Genomic DNA, 19,051 nt, shown 5'->3' with positions numbered 1-19,051 from the left:
CATTGACAGAGCTTTGAACTAGATTGGGAGGCAGGAAGGGATAAAACCAGGCTTCTCAGTAATAAGCAATGGGATGGCACACCAGAACCTGAGGAAGTGAGATCACTCTATCTGCTCCATGAGGTGTAGGCTACAATGAACTACAAGCATGAGAAAGGAGCGAGGGGAAGCTTTGGCCCAGTGCCAGAAATATGAAATCACTGACATAAAAAAACTCAGTGGGATGAGTCCTGTGACTGGCATGTCATGCTGGATACTTACAGGCTCTTCAGGAGGACAGGCAGCAGAGGTAAAGTAGGGGTATAGCATCGTTTATAACAGAGGGACAAGAATGTATGGAGCTTACAACTGGCAACAGCAAGATTGAGACCCTCTGGGGTAAGATTAAGGTATAAACAAATAATGAAGATATGATCATGGGAGGCTGCTATAGATCATACAAGCACAATAATGAGATCAATTCCTCAAGTAACCAAGGGAAACCCTAAAACTTTTTCTTATGGCATAATTCAACCTGCCAGATGTTAATTAGGAAGACCACACAGCTGGCACAATCAAGTCCAGGAGATTCTTAAAACATCTGGATGCTACTTCATGGTTCATGTCCTAAGAGAGCCGGCTATGAAAGAGATGCTGTCCTTGATTTCATGCTTGTTAACAGGGAGGGTCTCTAGATATGGTGATTGGTGCCCATTCTTGGCCTCAGTGCCCACAAAATAATCAAGCTCAAAATCTGCTGACAGAAGGAAAAGTGCCAGCAAAACCTGCACTCTGGACATGAGGAGAGCAGACTTCAGGCTGCTCAGGGAATCAGTCAGTAGGGTACCCTGGGAAAATGCTCTGCAGCTGCTGGGGTCTGTCAGTGCTGGTCACATTTTAAGCACCATCTTCTAAGGGCATAGGAAGAGGCAATTCCCAAATGCCAGAAGTCAAGCAGGGGAGGCAGAAGATGGCTTGGCTGAACAGGAATCTTCTTTGGGAGGTAGGGGCAAAAAAAGAAGGGGTAGGCTCAGCAGAAGTAATGTCAGGTGATGTGGGAGAATCACAGAGATGCTGCTCACCACTGCAGGGAGAAAATATGTCATGCTGAAGCTCAATTGAGGATGAAGCTGGCCACAACTGAGAGGAACACTAAAAAGAGGGGTTTTAAATGCATTAATAGCACAAGACAGTGGAGAAATAACATTGTCCTCTTAGAGGATGAGAACAGCCACCTCACAAACAAGGACATGGACATGGCAGAGATGTTTATGCTTCCTTTGCCTCCGTCCTCAATGCCAATGATGGATTAATGGGCCCCAGGGCCCTGAGTTGGAGGACAGTGGCTGTAAGAATGATAAACTCCCAGTTCCCTGTAAATCTATAGGGCCCAATGGAATTCATCTGAGAAGACTCAAAAGAGCTGGCTGATGTCATCACGAGACCTCTCTCTATGATTTTCTAATGGACTTGGGAATCCAGATAGGTCCCAGTTGACTGGAAGCTGGCTGATGTCCCAGTTTTCCAGAAGAGCAAGAAGAATGAGCCTGGAAACTCCAGGCCTGGCAGTCTCACTTCAGTGACTGGCAAAATTATGGAGAATACTATTCTGAATTCAATACTATTGAAAAGCACCTGAAGGATAATGCAGCCATCGGTCACAGCCAACATAGGTTCATGATGGGAAAGTCCTGCTTGTCAGAATTAACCTAACTTTATGACAGAGTAACCCACTTACTTGATCAAGGGAAGCCAGTTGATGCAATCCTTTTGGATTTCAGTGAAGATTTCAATACTGCCTCTCACAGGATCCTTCTGGACAAAATGTCCAGCACACAGATGGGTAAACACATCAAGTGCTGGGTGAGCAAGTGGCTGATGGGTCAGGCACAAGGGGTTACAGTGAATGGGGTGGCATCAGGCTGGTGACCTGTCACTAGTGGCTTCCACGGGGCTCTTTCTTAGACCCCGTGCTCTTAAACACAGTATCACAGAATGGTTTGGGTTGGAAGGGACTTTTAAGATCATCTAGTTCTAACCTCCCTGCCATGTGCAGGTACTCCTTCCATTGGATCCGGTTGTTCAGAGCCCAGTTCAACCTGGCCTTGAACACTTGCAGAGATAGAGATCTTCAACTTCTCTGGTGAACCTGTGCCAGTGCTTCACCACTATAAAGAATTTTGTCCTAACAGCTGATCTAAACATATCTTTAAGTTTAAAAACACTGCTCCTTGTCCCGCCACTGTGTGCCTATACAAAAAGTCCCTCTCTCTCATTTTTATAAGGCCCCTTCAGACAGTCAAAGGCCACAATGGGGTCTCCCTGAAATATCCTCTTAAAACCCCTGCTCTCTCTGCCTTCCTTCTCAGGAGAGGTGCTCTGTCTAAGCTTCTTCAAGGCCATCTTCTGGACCCACTCCAATAGGTCCATGTCTTTCTTACACTGGGAACCTGACACCTGGACACAGCACTCCAGGTAGGGTCCCTGAAGGAAAAGTAGAGGGGTTGAACCACCTCCCTCACTCTGTGAGCCACACTTCTTTTGCTGCAACATGGAATGCAGTTGGCTTTCTGGGCCGGAATTGCACATTGCTGGCTTACATTCGCAAAAGACTGAAGAAGGACTTGAAGGGATACTACTTTTGCAGATGATACAAAAGTGGGAGGAGCTGTTGACTCCTTCAAAGGCAAAGAGACCCTACAGAGAAACTTAGAAAAATAGGAAGACTTGGCCATCACCAAAGGTATGAAGTTTAACAAAGCCAAATGCCAAATCCCGTACCTGAGATGCGGCAACCCTTGAGGTACAGAGTGGGGAATCAGATGCTGGAAAGCAGTGCCATGGAAAGGGACTTGGAGCTCCTGGTCAACAGAAGGATGAATATGAATCAGCAGTGCCCTGGCAGCCATGAGAGCCAAGCGTGGCCTGAGGGCATCAGGGACAGCATGGCCAGCCAGGCAAGGGAGGGGATTGTCCTGCTCTGCTCTGCACTGGGGCAGCCTCACCTTGAGTGCTGGGGCAGTTCTGAGTGCCACAATAAGAGAAATATAAAGCTACTGGAAAGTGTCCAAAGGAAGGCCATGAGGATGGTAGAAGACCCAAACTGCAAGTACCACGGAGCAGCTGAGGTAATTTAGCTTGTTCAGCCAGGAGAAGACAAGACTGAGGGAAGACCTCACTGCAGTCTACAACTTCTTGATGAGGTAAAGAGGAGGGACAGACAATGTCACTGTGTCTCTTCTATGTGGTGACCAATGATTGGACCTAAAAGAATGACCTGAAGCTCTGTCACAAGAGTTTTAGGTTGGATTTCAGGAAAAGACTCTTCACCCAGAGGTTTTTTGGGCACTGGAATGGGCTCCTCAGGGAAGTGGTCATGCCACCAAGCCTGACAGAGGTCTCTGGCATCTGGTGTTGTTCTTGTGGTGTCCTGTGGAGTGGCAGAAGTTGGACTCAGTGATCCTTTTGGGTGACTTCCAGCTCAGGATATTCTGTGATTCTATGACCTGATACCTTGGGATCCTGTTTCCTTGCAAGGTAAAACTCAGAGATGCCTATGAAGCTTCTCAGTTCAAAACTCTACAGTCACTAATTAGTCCTCTATAACTCCACAACATGACCACAAAAGGAATCAACTTATCAAATGTTCTCAGCTGCAAACACCATACCATCCTCTAAGAGGCCTATGTTTTGTATGAAGGACAACACACATTTCCATACAACAAATAGTTTCTACATATTTCAATCGTGATATTGCAAAATCTAAGACTGACACTCTCACAGCTGAGTCATGCACTATGTGCATTATAAACAAAATTCAATCCATTTAACAAAGCAGATAACTAGCACCACCACTACAATCCAGAAGAATGTATACAGAACCATAACACAATCAATAATAAAAGTTCTATCAGTATACAGTATCCCAAAATATCTTATTTCACAAAAGACATCTACCTATACCCATGCATTAAAATGGGTATTAAAATCTTTCTCTCTATTCACCTATTCAGCCTATTTCAAATTCAACTCGAAATTCTCATAAAAACTAGCTCCAGTCTCAAGTCCATTAGTTACACTGCCATCGACAAATACATTAAACATATCCTGCATGCAAATTTGAAAAATTCAGAATTCTTTATAATAGGATAGCAAATGTCCAAACTATGAAAAACAGTAAATACCAGAGGTGAATGCGTCACTTGCACCAGACCAAGTCCCCTCATCACCTTTCTCTGAGCGAAGATATATCTCACATAACTGGGAATTTTCTTGAACAGATTTGTATTCAGACATTTTATACATCAGAGAAAAAGAAAAAAAATAATTTGTAAAACCTATATTGGGGAATATAAAGTATTGGAAAACACTACTTAAATTCAAGTAATAAACTCTGTCCAAAGACAGTAATGGAAATAAAGAGACAAAGCAATTTTTTCTGGCAACAGTAGTCCACAAAAAAGCCACTGACCTTAACCGGAACACAGTATGGCCCTCCCAACAAAGTACCTGTTCACAGAAATTACATGCTAAAAAGTTTATAGTTTAACATGTTTCAAAAATAGCTTTGTTTGTATTTATTAAGTATGAGATTGTACCCCACAGAAATTAGAGACCCTGCTCTCATCAAAATCCAGTAAAAGCCAGGTATCTAATTATTTTAGGCCTTTATGAAAGTCTCATGAAAGTCAAAGCAAAAATCTACAACAAAACAACACGTCCAAAAGTCACCGAGTTCCATGCAGACAGTATTGGTATTATTTTGGCTAAACTCTGGTGCCTGCAACGAAAAAAGCAGTATGAAGCCAACTCCCTGCCAAAAGCCAGTGTTGACCTATTTCTCTGGACTGCTTTTTAATGAGTAGTGCCCATTAGAATTAAAAAGCAAGGGGGAAGGAGAGGCAAAAAAAAAAGTAAATGTTTCCAACAAATTACAAGACTATAGTGAAATGAAAAGAAAATTAAAAATACCATCTTATCATTCTAAATTATGAGGCTCTTGGCCCTGATTCTTGAACACATACATGTTGTTGAATTGTTTTTCAAGTGTCCAATCTTATAGTTTCCTCAAAATGCTCACTGGAGTAGTATTATTTACATGACTTCAAATAGGATGGGGTTTTTTTTTCTGAACCGTAATCCTTTACCACCTCTTAGATCTATTTACATCAACATGACCAATTTTCTTTTGTGAACCGCTCCAGATGAACTACTGGTAAATCAATCAGTTGTGGGGAATCACATGCTTCTTCCTGCGGTGTCAGAGAATTTCTCCACCTCTGCTGGACACAACCAGAGCAAATAAAAAAGGCATCTATCGTATGTCAGAGCCAGATCCAAACACAAACAGCCACAAAACCAAGAGCCCAAGATTAAGGGAGACTTAAGATCTCTGCTCAACTATTTCTAGATCAAACAGTTTAGGACAGTGAATATCTGCACTGTGAACAATTTGAAATAACAGCCTCTAAGCATAAATGCTTCTCCACTGTCATTTTATATACACTTAGAAAGTTTTGTAGATGTAACTAATACACTGTACAATATAGTCCTCATCAGTTTCTATTTTCCACACATTTTGGTATAAACCTGCTAAAAGCCCACAGGTAACAAAGGCAGGGATTTTTTTTTCACGTGAGGAAGTATTAGCAGTTCCCAAACAAAAACACAGCAGGTAAAAAACCATTCGCACTACTTTGGAATTCAAGACCAGCTGTACACCCAAAAAGATCCAGGGATTACAGACTGCTTTGACAGGGCACACACCAAGTCTAAGGACAGATGGAGCAGTAAGTATTTATAACTCTTCTAGCTAGTTCCCTTCACCATCCAATATAACTTCTGCCTTTCCTCTCAACCTAAATTGAACCTCAGCCAGGATGTTTTGGCCACATCTCCTGCCTCAGATATGCAGTGGAAAGCAATGAAACTATACTGCTTAGAGCTTATGAAATATGGACCCACACAACAGCCACACAGACATTGCAAAGTGCAACTTTGTCTTCACAAGGGAAATAGTAACATTTCCAACTGCAGTCACGAATCACAGCTGGTTTTGAAAAGATAAACTGTAAACTTGTGATACACTATAGGCTACAGGAGCTATCTTTATTATACTACCATAGAAAACATGCAATTATACCGTCAGTGATTTGTATTACTTGCATAATCTGCTAACTATAATCAAATTAACATGCTCAAAGTAGAAGAGCTGATTAGTAATCATAGCTCATCATCACTAAATAACTTATCACACTTAGAAGCAAATCAGTGTTTTGTATGCAGGACACTGCATTACCTTTTATCATTATTAAATTACTGGCATCTCATTCAATGACAATTCAATCAATAAACAGGTTTACATGAAACAACAAAAATCAGAGAGAAGACTCAAATCCTTCAACTAGCATATACCAGAGTTATCAGTTCACATAAGAAAAGCTGAACACACTAACATATGCCTTTGCATGTTCATTTATGTCATGTCAGCATAACTTGAAAACCTTCTGCAAGGGCATCTGTAGTTTAAAATACTAACCACAGAACCAGAAATGCTGAACCTTAATTACTTATCCAGACACCTAGGCCAGAAGAAAAAAAACCTCTGCAACACTCCTTTAGCTGTGTGTCTAGCTCTCTGCCAGAAACTGCAGAGAGCATCCCCATACAGCTCGTTAAACAGGTGGAATGCTTACACCAGAAACTTCATTGTGGAGTCATGTAGTATGAGACAGTTTACTTTATAGTAAAAGTCAGTACTCCTCACCTTGAAATATTGTAGAAATGCTTACTCCTACTGTATACATATTTCAGCTTTACACAAAGTTCAACTTTTCTCAGTTGCTCTAGCTTATAGCCTACCCTCTCAGGGAAAACTAACATCAGCAGCAAAAAGACTTGTTAACAGCTGGGAGCTGAAAGTACTCTTGACTGTCAAAAGGCATAATCACAAATCGGAGTGCACACAAGTTAGGCTAAGCTACGCTGCCAGACTTTACTGTGAAGACACTACAGCACAGACATATGATCCTTTCTGATAGCTTTGCGGCAGAAGACAGTAGCCTTCAGGAAAAGAAGATAGCAGATAGCTACAGTCAAAAGTTTAACTGCCATCAGGCAATGTCCAAGATCAATCCCACATTTGCCACATATGTAGATTCCACTGTAAATTTAAAGCACAGGAAACTGATACAGGACACTACTGAATGGTCGTGGATTAAGTTTTCGCACTTTGAGCTTTACTCAGGTAATAACCACAGTTATTGACCACAGTCTTCTCATTTGTTTCTAAATAAAAAACCGTAAGAGATGAAGGCAAAAGAAAAGGAATGCACCACATTACCAACAGGCCTTGGCTTTACTTAAGCAGGGAAGAAGAGGAGGAAAAAGGGAGAAAATTGTTTTAAATACAAGTTACTTGTATTTAAAACATACATTTACTGTAAAAACAAACTTATCATTTTAACATTTTCTCCAATGTCCCACCTCTAAATGATCCACCTAGGTGTTCAAACTCTGAAGTGATAAATAGGAAATATTCTCTGCCAACTGGAGACAAACAGGAAAATGTTAATGCCTAGTAAGTAATAACTTTATACAGGTGTCACAAACAAAGAAAACATTTTTCAGTGTTAGTCTTCTCATTCTACTGTATTTACAAACTATCAAAACTGTGTTTAAGAAAGCTTTACTTCCTTCCCTTATTCATCCTTCTCTTATTTTATCTTGGAAATAAGACATAAGCTTTTCTCTAATGCCAATTTTATGACAAATGATCTTTATGCCATAATGTTGTGTTTACCATTCCAGTAGAGAATCAAAAATCTGATAATGTCCAAAAGTGATGGAGGTCCAGGAAACACCTACTACACATAGAGAATTCTGACAGAAGCAGGAAACACACAGAAATGCAATAGACATTTTGAGGACTAATTTGCAAAATTATTCTAAATCACACAAAGAATGAGGAGTTTCCTTCTGAAAGGATCACTTGTAGTTCACAGCAATATTACTCATCAGGACGACAAAAAGACAGAGGTAAAGTGTAGACATTTTTTAAGTTGCTACTGTGCATATTTTGACCTTAACTTCAAAAGTCCAACAAAACCTGAGAAATATATATATATGAAGACAGTAATTTCACACCTTTGTCATGAATATATGTAATATAGGTAAGTGAGCTGAAGGAATTTTTCTCCTGCCAATTTTCAAGCCTCAGGTGCTGGTGAAAGCACTTTTCAAACTTGACAAGAAACGTTCATAGACTACTTCAGAAATGAACAAAAGATTTAAGACTGCTTTGAACACAGTCCTTTGGCACATGTTCCATGCACCACAGAAACACCGGTCTTAAAGCTGAGAAATAACTCATGAGAGATATAATGTTTTTAATGAAGATTTACTCTCACCTCTGGTAGGTCCACATATGCTGTATGATCCACTCTAAATTTTAAAAGCTCACTATACAAAAAGTCTTTTTGCTTTCTATAACTGAAATGATATATATGTACACATAACAACCTGCCTTGAGGCAAGCCTATCCTTCTGAAACATTACTTTTTTTCCTTAGAATCACAAAAGGACAAAAGAAACAAAGTCAGAGACAGTAATAGGGCAATTAGGTTCGGAAAGAGAAAGTGTGCCCGTATTTGCACAACAATAGTAACTTGCACAGAGGAGACTGCCCCACCCCGAACAAGTAACTGGTACACTACCAAAGGAATTAAATTCTGGTACAGTGTTTATCGTTTGGGTCTTAGGGTCTGTGGTTAAAACCACTTAACATTTCGGAAAGTTAAAGCAAAACAAGAGAGAATGCAAACGGAACAATGCCGTGTCACAGACCACAGATCAATTCTTCAACGAAAGCATGCTGAACACTTTCAGCGAAAAAAACCCCGACCAAACAAAAAACCGAAAAACCAACAACTTTTTTTCTTCAATTCTTCAGCTAGTTATTTACTTGCATATTCATATTCACATAAATATTCATAAAAATACACCCTAAAAAGAACAGCGTTAGCCTAACATTCGGTAAGTCCGACTATCAAACATATGAACCAGATACCAAGAAAAACCAAATTCGGTACGATGTACGTAATCTGCAGACACTTTTACACTCCCTTTACTTGACCATAACGCACGCTCAGGGAAAAAAAAAAAACAAAACAAAAAAACGACCCAAGTCGCTCGTTAAACTGTAACTTCAGATCGAGTTAGAAGAGCTGTAACTTTTCCAGCCGTGCGCAGTTTGTAGTTCCACCATTATAAATTTATGAGGGGAGGAGACAACGTAAGAAACTCCATTTCTGCACCGTGAACGCAAGGAAGAGCCGCGGCGCAGGACCCGCGACCCGGGAGCTCCGGGGGGCGGCAGGGCAAGGCGGCCGCTCCCTCCCTCCCCGGGCGGCAGCACCGCTGCTCTGCCCTCGGGTGCTCGGGCCCTGCAGGACGGGCGGGCGCAGGCCTCGGCGCCGGGCCGCCCGCCGCCTCCCCCGCCAAGGCGCCGGGGCGGGCACGCACAACCAGCAGGGCCCTGTTTCCCCCCCTCCAGCCTTTCTGGAAAGTTTTCTCCCCGGCCGACAGGCTGTAAAACGTCCCTGCCTGGAAATGCGGCCCCGCTGCTGCCTGCCCCCGCCCCTCCACGAAGCAGCGGGTGCGCTGCTGACGGCGCTGCCCGCGCACGGCCCCGTACCTCGGCCGCAGGCAGGCAGGCGGGCGGCCGGGCGGGCGGGCGACCAGCCGGGTCATGCCTCAGGGCTGGGCTGGGCCCGTCTCTCCGCCTCTCCTTCCCTCCGCCACCATGTCACGCCGACCAAACATGTCTGTGCGCCTGTGTGTGGCGGCGGTGACTTCCTGATCCGCCGCCGCTTGCACAGGCGGAGGGACGAGAAAGGCCACCCACCCTCCTATCCTCCCCCCGCCGCCGCCGCCGCTGCCTCCCGCCTCTGCCCCGCAGCGGCCCGGGGACGGGCTCCGCTGCCCTCCGGCCCCGCCCGGCACCTGGCTGCAGCAGCGGTCTGCCGCCCACCCCCGCCTCCGGCTGGGCACAGAACTTTTCCAGGTGCCAAACACCGCCGTCCCCTCTCCCGACATAGGGGCAGACGAACTGCAGCTACCTGGGCATCCGCGCGCGTTTGCAGCCTCGCTCCCGCCCGGCCGGGTTAAAAAAATAAATTTCCGCGCACACCGGAAATAAAACGCTTTTTTGCTTGGCAGGCGATTCCAAAATTGTAAGCGCATGTTTTGTGCTACTCTGCTTGGAGGTGGGGAGGAGGAAGGGGGCGAATTTCTGCAGGGAAAACGGGAGGGGTACGACGACATGCAAGCTATTTTGGGAAGTAAACCGCGACACCTTTACAGTAGGAGTGACTGCACAGTTAAAAACAAGAGACCGAAAAGCAACAGGAGCCGCAGCCCTGTTGGGTTAAAGTCCCAGCCCCTGCTTCTTCCCCCTCCCCAGTGTGTGCAATGTTTGCGACAGGCAGGCAGCGATGATCCGGATCATGGCCTCCCTGGCTCTGCCGGGGAATGCCGCTACTCTCCTCGCAGGCGAGACCGCTCCCCCATGCACCATGTTCCTCCCTCCCCATGCCTCCCCACTTCCCCTCGCTCGGCTGGGTCTGCGCCAGCGTGTGCCACGGCAGAGAAACAGCCCCGCCGCACCGCGCTCTGCTGCCTCCGGACACCCTGAACTTCACCCTGCGACCCCCGGCAGCTGCAGCGGTGCCTCCCCTGGCCCGTCCGTCTGGGCTGTCGCTCCCCAAGGATCTATTTCTCCCGTGGCCGTTTTGCCCGCAGCCCGTGACACGCTCGCAGGGCGGCAAGACCGAGAGTGCCGCTGACTCACTAGTCAGCCACCGGCGACTCCGTGGGGGTTCTGTCGCTCCAACTCCGGCGATCCGCATCGTGATTATTCCAGAATAATACCGGATCAAAACTTTCTTCTCTCCACCCACTAGGGGATATAAATATTCGGGAGGGCCGGGCGGCGGGGAAGGTGGGGAGAGGAAGCAGGTGGCACGGCGGCGGCTGGGACCGGCGGGGCCGTGCCCGGGGAAGGAGAGCGATGGGGAGAGGGAAGGTGGGCACAGTGCGAGCCGGCACAGCCGGTGACAATAAAGGACAGTGCCGGGCACGGGGAGCTGGCAGACCGAGTTGCAAGTTGTATTTACCTTCCGCCCGGGCGGAGCGCCGTGCTGACTGTCGCTCCTCTCCCCCCTCAGTGAGTCACCCGAGTCCAGAACCGGAGCGAGGGACTAGATTACGAACATGACTTCATTGATGACAGCCATTCCCTCCTCTTCTTCCTAAACTCGTGCCCCTCCTCCGGCCCCCCTTCACGGACGCCACTGCTCAGGCAGCGATGTTGCCATTGGTCTGCCGAGCAGGGGGTGCCCGCCCCCTTGCGTAGAAGAGGCGGTTCTATTGGCTTGAGGAGCTGTCGCTCATCCAGGAGGCCGGAGGGGCGGAGGTGTGCAAGAGCGCGCGGGGCGGGGTGCGCTGCGCTGCGCTCCGCGGCGCTGTGCGGAGGGCGAGCGCTGCGCTCCCGCGCTGGCCGCGCAGCGGTGGCGGCTTGCGCTCCCTTCGGGTGCCGCCGCCGCGCTCCTCCGCCCCTCCCAGTTAGCCTCTGCGGCGCGGAGAGAGGGGCAGGACCTCCTTCCCCACGAAGGCGGCAGCAGGGCGCGGGCGGCACTCGCGGGAGTAGTTTGGGGAAGAGGTGAAGAAGGTGCTGGAAATGCGCTGTGACTCTGCCCCGCTGGAGGGACGGGGAGGAGCCAGCGTGACGGGCCTGGAATCAGCTGTGTCTGGCTGTTGGGAGTGAGTGTGTGTGTGCGTCTGTGTGTGCGTGCCCAGGGCGGGTGTCTCCCCCCCCTTAAAAAAAAACCACGTGGTGGGGAAAACTTACACCCCGTCCCCTGTCTCCGGTAGTAGAGGGCGAGAGCCGGCTGCTGAGAGCATTCCAGCAGAACCGGCCTGTCAGGCCGGCCCTGGCCCTGGCCCCGGCCTCGGCTCCGGCTCCAGCGGCGGCGCCGAGGCTGCCCGCAGCCTCTCGCGGCGGTGCAGGGCCGGGGCGGGTGCCGAGGCATCGGCGCATAGAGCGAGCCCGGGTGAAGAACCGCGGTGGACCTCTTCTTTTTCAGCGGGATTGTGAGGGAAAATAGTGTAGTTGTGTTTGGTCTGTCTTGCTTCTGTTTGAGTAGGTTTTTTAAAGTTGGTTTGGAAGGACGCTTTCCAGTTCCGTATCCTAGTGCCGATTTCTTTGAGATTTTTTGTTTATTTTGGTTTTAGTCGTTGTTGTTGTTGTTTGAGTTTTGGGTTGGTTTTTTTAATGCTTTAGGTGGTTTACAGGGGCTGCAGAGCCCGCATGTTTTTTGTACAAGCTATACTTGCTCATGTAACAGGCGACTAAGTACTTCATTAAAGAAATGGGCCCACATGTCTGAGGGTTTGTTGTTTTTTCTTGAACGCGGGGTGTAGAGATAAAAAAAATACAGCCAGACTACTGCACTACATGTTGCAGGTAGTTACATTTTTTTAAGATCGTGTCACACGGGTGGTATTTGCCATTCTGAAAGTAAAATTCCACTTTGTACAGTGGAGTAAGAATGTTCGTAGGAACCTAAGTAAAATTAGTAGCTACTACAGAAGCTCAGGTGTGAGGTTCCTGTGTTGTGGTCTGGTGGAGTAGTTAAAGACCTGAAGCAGTGCAGGGAGCGCCAAATGCACCTTGTGGTCTTAAAGTAACAGGTATTGTTTACACGGTGTTTAGCTTGAAGCTCCTTTTATTGTTCAAATCACCAATTTACAATGCTGGCAATACAGTGTTAATTACTACTGTTTCTGTAGTTTCCAGCTTAATCGGCTTCATCTTGTTTTTTATGTAAATGACCAAAATGCTGAAAGGTAGGTGTGTAAGAATCAGTGCTAACTGGACAACACAAAGTATCAATTAAGTAAAAAGTTTAAAAGGCTATATTTTCAGTTCACCGTTGTCAGTGAGAAATATTTACTTGGGAACAAAATCAAAGAAATCGAATCATTCAAATCTTAATATACAAAATAACTTATGTCATTATGTAAATCTTTTGATCCACTTGTAATTTATAGCTCTGGTTTTAGCTTTGTCTTAAGCTGCAAACTGCTGTCTAAGAGATAAAAGAATGTAGTTAACATTCTTGGAACATTATGCTAATGGAAATGAAAGGGGTAAAGAGATGCTTTTTCATTATATTTTTTTCTTAATACCCTTTTCTTAATACTGAAACTCTCATTAGGCAGTCATTTGCGTTTGTGGTTTGTTTTTCCTCCTCCATTCCCCAGTGTAAATCTGAGGACTGTTTGCCTTTTCTGTCTGCAGAAGAGAAAACAAACATTAAATAATGGAGGGGAAGCTTTCTTTCAAAACAGCTCAACTGTTTGCTGGATTCAGCAACACTCAAGCCATTCTAAACCAGGTCAACCCATTCTTTTTGTTAGAAAGCATACAGAGAAGAAAAAGAAATAAAAAGTTAATCTTTTAGGCAAAAGAAAAAAGGTTCGCTTGACTCTGGAATAGATGCAGCTATATTTAGTTAATGATTATTTTGGGAAGGTTGCACAAGCCAATTTAATTTTGTGAGAGCATGAACATGCCTGTTGCTGTGTCAGTCTGAAGGCTTTTTCTTTTTCTCTTTTGATGAAGTACCATTGAATCTCATTGTAATCTGTCCGGAGGGCATGGGAAACATGAGTGGTTTTTTGTCAAGGGAGGCATATTCACCTGATATGAAAATCTTAATTGAGTCAATAAGGCTTCCCTATATGAGACTTAAGTAGCTGAAGCTTTATGCATAATGAATATGTAAACATGATGAATAGTCAGATGCTACAGGATAAATTTGTTTTCCCCCTATTTATTTATCTAACATAACGAAAGGAAGAAAAGATGAGGGTCCTTAAATTAATGGTTTGGGTGTGGCCATTAATGGTAAAATAGCATGTAAAATTTTCAAACTAGATGAGGTACCACTACAAAAAGAGGTATGTCTGATTAGCTAGATATGTTGTTGTAGAACTAAAGCTTGTTTATTTGAAGAATGGTACCAACATACTAAGTCTGTTTAGAAACTGATGTGTTGGTGGTATTCTTGCAGAGACACTTCTACCAAAAGGAGGTCATTGCCGCCAGGGAGTTGCAGTTGTTTACAGCAACCTCACCATTACCACCTCGGAACCCCTGCTGTAACAGTTAGGGCTGCGATTTCTGGGTTTGCTACCCATTGTCTGCCAGAGACAATTGCACTCGCTGCAACAGAAATAGCAGAAAAGATTATATTTTAGTATTTCATCTGGTTCTTAGCAGAATCCAGCTGCTTCAGCCTGTGTGGCATGTGAAAAGGGGGTACAGCTAAATCATTCCAAGAAGATGGCTTTATGCTCAGGCTTCTGCATAAAATGTTCTTTCATGTGTCCAGGTAAATCATGAAGAAGCGAACTTGCCATCTACAAGTCCATGGGCTATGATGGGTTCCTTCACACCTATGAATGCTGAAGGAACTAGTAGATGTGATTGCTCTCAGATCTTTAAAAGGTCACGGCGATCAGGAGAGGTGCCACAATACTAGAGGAAGGGAAGTACCACCCTGGTCTTCAAAGGGGGCAAGAAGGAGATCCCAGGGAGCTACAGGCCACTTGGTCTCATTTAGTCCCTGAAAAAGTAATGAAACATTTCATGCTGGAGGCCACCTCCACACATGTGGTGGACACAAAGATGATGAAGAGTAGTCAGCATGCTTAACCAACCTGATTCCCCTCTATGCTGAGACAGCTACCTGGGTGGATGAGAGGGAAGAGCAGTGGATCTTTACCTGGACTTTGAGCAAGGATTTTGACATTGTCTCTGTGATTATTCTCATTGGTAAGCTCAGGAAATATGGGCTGGATGAGTGGACAGTGAGGTGCAACCTCACTGACAACTCATCCAGCCCAAATTTCCTGAGCTTGAACAGCAGATCCCCGAGGGTTGTAATCAGTGGCACAGGATCCCATTGGAGGCCTGTCTCTAGTGGTGTTCCCAAGGGTTCAGTACTGGTCCAGTATTGTTTAACTTGTTCATCAGTGACTTGGATCAAGAGGCAGGTGCCTCCTCAGTGAGTTCACTGACAGCACGAAGCTGGAAGGAGTTGAGAGAGAGAGCTGTGCAACTCTTCAAAATGACCTCGACAGCTTGAAGAGGTGGGCATAGAGGAGCTGTCTGCAATTCAACATATCCAGTTCTGGGCTCCTCAGGGCAAGAGAGGCATGTAGCTCCTGGAGCTTGTCCATCTGAGGGCAGCATAGATGGGGGTTGGAGCATCCCAGCTGGGACAGGGCCTATTCAGTCTGGAGAAGACTCACAGATCACATCATTATATGTAAGTATCTGATGGATGGAGCCAAGTTCTTCTTAGTAATGCTGAATAATGGGCAGAAACTGGAACATAGAAACATCCACCTGAACATGAGGAAGAAATTCTCTACTAATTGAGCACTGGAGCAGGCTGCCCAGAGCAGTTGTGGAGTTTCCTTCCCTAGAGTACTCAAAAGTAATCTAGACAAAATTCTGACTGCCATGCTCTAGGGAATGCTGCTTGAGCGAGGAGGCTGTGACCTCCAGTGGTCTTCTCCTGACCCATCTGTTAAAGGGAAACAATACTTTCCTTGAAGAAGGTTAATCCTGGAGGTAAGATTACTCTTTAACCATTTGTTGTTTTGCTGCTTGTAATGATATGAATATAAAATACTCAGGTGTATGTAGAGTGTATTTCAGCCTGGTATGATTGACAACAAAGTCAATTGGAGCTGGTTCAAGCTTTTCCTTCTCTTGTGGAAAAGTTAATTACTGTTTAATTTTAAAGTAAAACTTATGTTCAAATACAACTGTTATGAATGTGCTTATACTCATGCCGCTTTCCCCTTAGTCTTTTTTTTTTTTTTTTCTGGAGACTCACTCATCTATCTGCATTCATAGGTTTAAAAGATAGAGCCTGTTTCAAAGTAGCCTCATTTGCTCTAACCTCTCAAGGTATTTTTGTGAGTGTTATGTTGAAAAGACAATATTCAAGTGAGATCTTTTCAAAGCTTAATAGAGGTTATTATCAATCTTCTTGGTCGAAAGATCCTTTCTGAATACATTCCAGAATAAAGCTGGTGTGTGAGGAAGGTGAGCTGCCTTGCTGAGATAATCCACTACTGTTCCTATTTATTTTGTAGTCTCTAAAGTTCTAGAGTTTCGTTTGATGTCATATGTTACAGGAGAGGAGAAATACTCTGTACAGAAGAGTACAGAAGAGATAACTCTGTACAGAAGAGATAACTGTGTTATCTCTTTCTCCCTTTGTTCTTTTCAGGCTGCCATTGTACTTCCCAAGCAAATAGTCCCAGGTTTGCGTGTATGATTTTACAAGAATAACACTCGACACTTGATTTTTTAAAATTTTATCTTAATGGTCTCTGAGCCTCTGCTATTTCTCAACATCCATTTCAGTTCCAAATCCTCTCTTCTGCAGTGCTCACCAAATCCCACTAGCTTTGTGTCAGCTGCGCATTTTGTAAACTTTCTCATTAGTGAAGAAATTTAAAAGACTTTTGAAGATAACCATGCCCAGCCTGGATTTCTCTGGTACTCTGAAGTGTCCTCAGTTTTTAAGCATTCATTCCAGGGTGTTGACCTGTTGCCGTTCTGGCATCCTGTTATCTTCTTGTGTGCCTGTAGTAAGATGATTTGTTTTCTGGTTCCGTCTCTTCCTGGCCTGTTACACAGCCTGCTGGATGTGGTCAGATGTCTTTTGTTCAGTGGAGGAAACCCAGAATTCTGAAGTCTGATTTCTTAGAGAATCTGTTTTGCTGTTCTTCCCGTGGTTAGTAGTGCTCCTATGGCAATTGTGAATTTACCCATCTTTAAACATTCTGTGAGTTTGCCTCTTAAGTACAAGAGGCAGGTAGAATCTATCATTATTAACTTACTCTGGTGTTCCTTTTTACAATCGTGCTAGTTACATGGCAGTGTCAGAATACATGAAGAAAATTAACACTGTAAAATTTTGAATTTACCAGATTGTGAAAAATAATTTCTTTGCTGTATGATTACAAAGACTATAGTGATTCAGTTTAGTCGAAGTGGAAAACAAGTATGGGGGACAAATGAGGTTTTTCTTCAAATAAGGTTCAAGTCAAACCACTATTCAAAGAATGGCATATACTACATACATGTAATATGGAATTTGGAATATGCTGTTAGGTTAGAAAGGAAAACTGTCTTGGCAGTGAATATTGTGGGCCTTTGAAATGCATGACTTGCCCTGAAAATTCTATATAAACCACATCTACACACCAGGAAAATCTTATGACTGTTCGATTTGTAGAATTTCCCAAAATTTGGTTTTTTCTCTTCCACTTTCCTTTCCTCCAATCAAATTTGAGTTGTGTTCCTCTCTTTTCTCACAATTGTTTATCCTTTACTCCTTCCTTTACAGTTACCTATTTTTTTTAATTCGCTTTTTCTTCCAGAATTTCTTTTCGTTCATCAGTGCTGTTTATGCCAGTGTTAAAGACAATGACTACAAGGTGAAATTACACTATATAAAAAAATACTCATTTTTATGAGCTACTGGTCACCGTTTAAACAATGTTTGAGAATCTATTATGAGTACTTTCTCTTCTTGCACTACAGACTTTGGTTTTGCCCAGATGCAAGCATGTTTAAGACAGTGGAATCTAAGTAAAGCTAACTGCTGTTAACAGGACTTTCATCCTCCCTAAAATGTGCTTTTTGTCATACTTAACTTCATCATATGAAAGGGGATATTCTTGTCCTGGCAACTAGGAAAAAAAAATATTAAATGGCACAGACAGAAAAAGAAACTCTAATTCTCATTCTCTGAAGAGAAACTGTAGAGATTTTTTGTTTATTTTCACAGTATTTTTCTAGGTCCTATTTCATGCGTGCTTAGTTTACAGATTACAAGATTGTGAATCCACAAGCAAGTCAAAGGTTGTATCAATACATTTTTTTTCTAATTCTCGAGCAGTAGGATGCTTTTAACTTCTAAGTCATGGTACCTGTTTTCACATAATGCAATAACAACTGAATATAATTAGAACTTACTGGTAAATTTTATAAATCAGTGCACTGTATGAATTAGTAGAATATTGTAAGATTCTCTCCTACGTAAAGGTGTAACATCTGAGACAAGTCCTGGAATGTCTCATTAGCCTTCTTATCTCAGAAATGTATTTTATCAAAAATCAGCCTGGTGAGTATGATGATAAAGGAAAACAACAGTAAAATGGGGAGGGAAATGGTCTACTAAGAGAGAATTGTTTCGGTATTTCGTTAAATGTGTTCTCAGTGTTCAAGGGCAATTTTGTTGTGTACTATAACAGAGTTTTCCCAGATGAATGACTGCTAGCTGCTCAGTTACACAATTTGATCAGAAGTACCAAAGGCATATAGCAGATTTGGGATGAGTAAGTTTTTCTAGAGGCCATCAAACACCTGGATAAATTGGAGCCATCTCTGCTGCTACTCAGCTTGCAGAGTAATGACAAGATAAAGCCTTGAGGGTGTTCTTAAGGGTGTTCAGTCTGTGGTCCCCTATGAGCTCATTGCTAACTGCTATAGGTACGTAGGACTCTAGAGATATTTTTATTTTCTATTTATACTTCTTCCTTACTAAATCATTTGCATGGACATGAAAAACAGCTACTCAAGAGGGAAGGTATGCAATTTAAGGTGTAGGGTTTTGTTTTCAGCTGGTCTTGTCAATATGCAGACTCCTTCTAAATTTGTGTTCACACTCTGGTTAGGATATAATAATAGTCTGCTTCTGTTTAGCTTTGAACAGCTGATCTTGAAGCCAAAATAAATTGTTCATTGGGAGATGGTATACAGGACAGGCCATTCAGTAATGCTAATGGAAGAAGTAAATGTCAGCTTTCTGCAACTGTTGTTTACATTACTCACTGCTTCTACCAGTCTGCTTACACAACTACTCATATTACCACTTTTAACATAGAAATTCAGATAAATCAGATTCATTTTGACTGGTAA

General features: G+C 43.9%; 1 protein-coding gene and 1 long non-coding RNA gene across 15 annotated transcripts in view; one reads left to right on the top strand and one right to left on the bottom strand.

The window, feature by feature from the left end:
- Positions 1-11,359, bottom strand: part of SMARCA2 (SWI/SNF related, matrix associated, actin dependent regulator of chromatin, subfamily a, member 2) — a 119,435-nt gene extending 108,076 nt beyond the window's left edge. For 2 of the 5 annotated variants that reach the window (XM_063180831.1, XM_063180835.1), the window contains exon 1: positions 11,154-11,359. The gene's annotated coding sequence lies outside the window, so the exon portion shown is untranslated. Of the gene's footprint in view, positions 1-9,673; positions 9,752-10,097; positions 10,161-10,828; positions 10,945-11,153 lie in introns of those variants that run through there. The other 3 variants (XM_063180832.1, XM_063180834.1, XM_063180833.1) reach the window with 3 other exon arrangements.
- A 239-nt stretch (positions 11,360-11,598) lies between these two features.
- LOC134431890 (uncharacterized) overlaps positions 11,599-19,051 on the top strand; it is a 136,086-nt gene continuing 128,633 nt past the window's right edge. For 6 of the 10 annotated variants that reach the window (XR_010031135.1, XR_010031134.1, XR_010031132.1 and 3 more), the window contains exon 1: positions 11,602-11,799. This is a non-coding gene — a long non-coding RNA (uncharacterized LOC134431890). Of the gene's footprint in view, positions 11,800-19,051 lie in introns of all 10 variants that reach the window. The other 4 variants (XR_010031138.1, XR_010031130.1, XR_010031139.1 and 1 more) reach the window with 3 other exon arrangements.

This window comes from Melospiza melodia, chromosome Z, assembly GCF_035770615.1.
Source record: "Melospiza melodia melodia isolate bMelMel2 chromosome Z, bMelMel2.pri, whole genome shotgun sequence".
NCBI classification, from domain to species: Eukaryota; Metazoa; Chordata; class Aves; order Passeriformes; family Passerellidae; genus Melospiza; species Melospiza melodia.
Note: the sequence above shows the minus strand (reverse complement) of the source record. Positions and strands in the feature narration are given on the sequence as shown.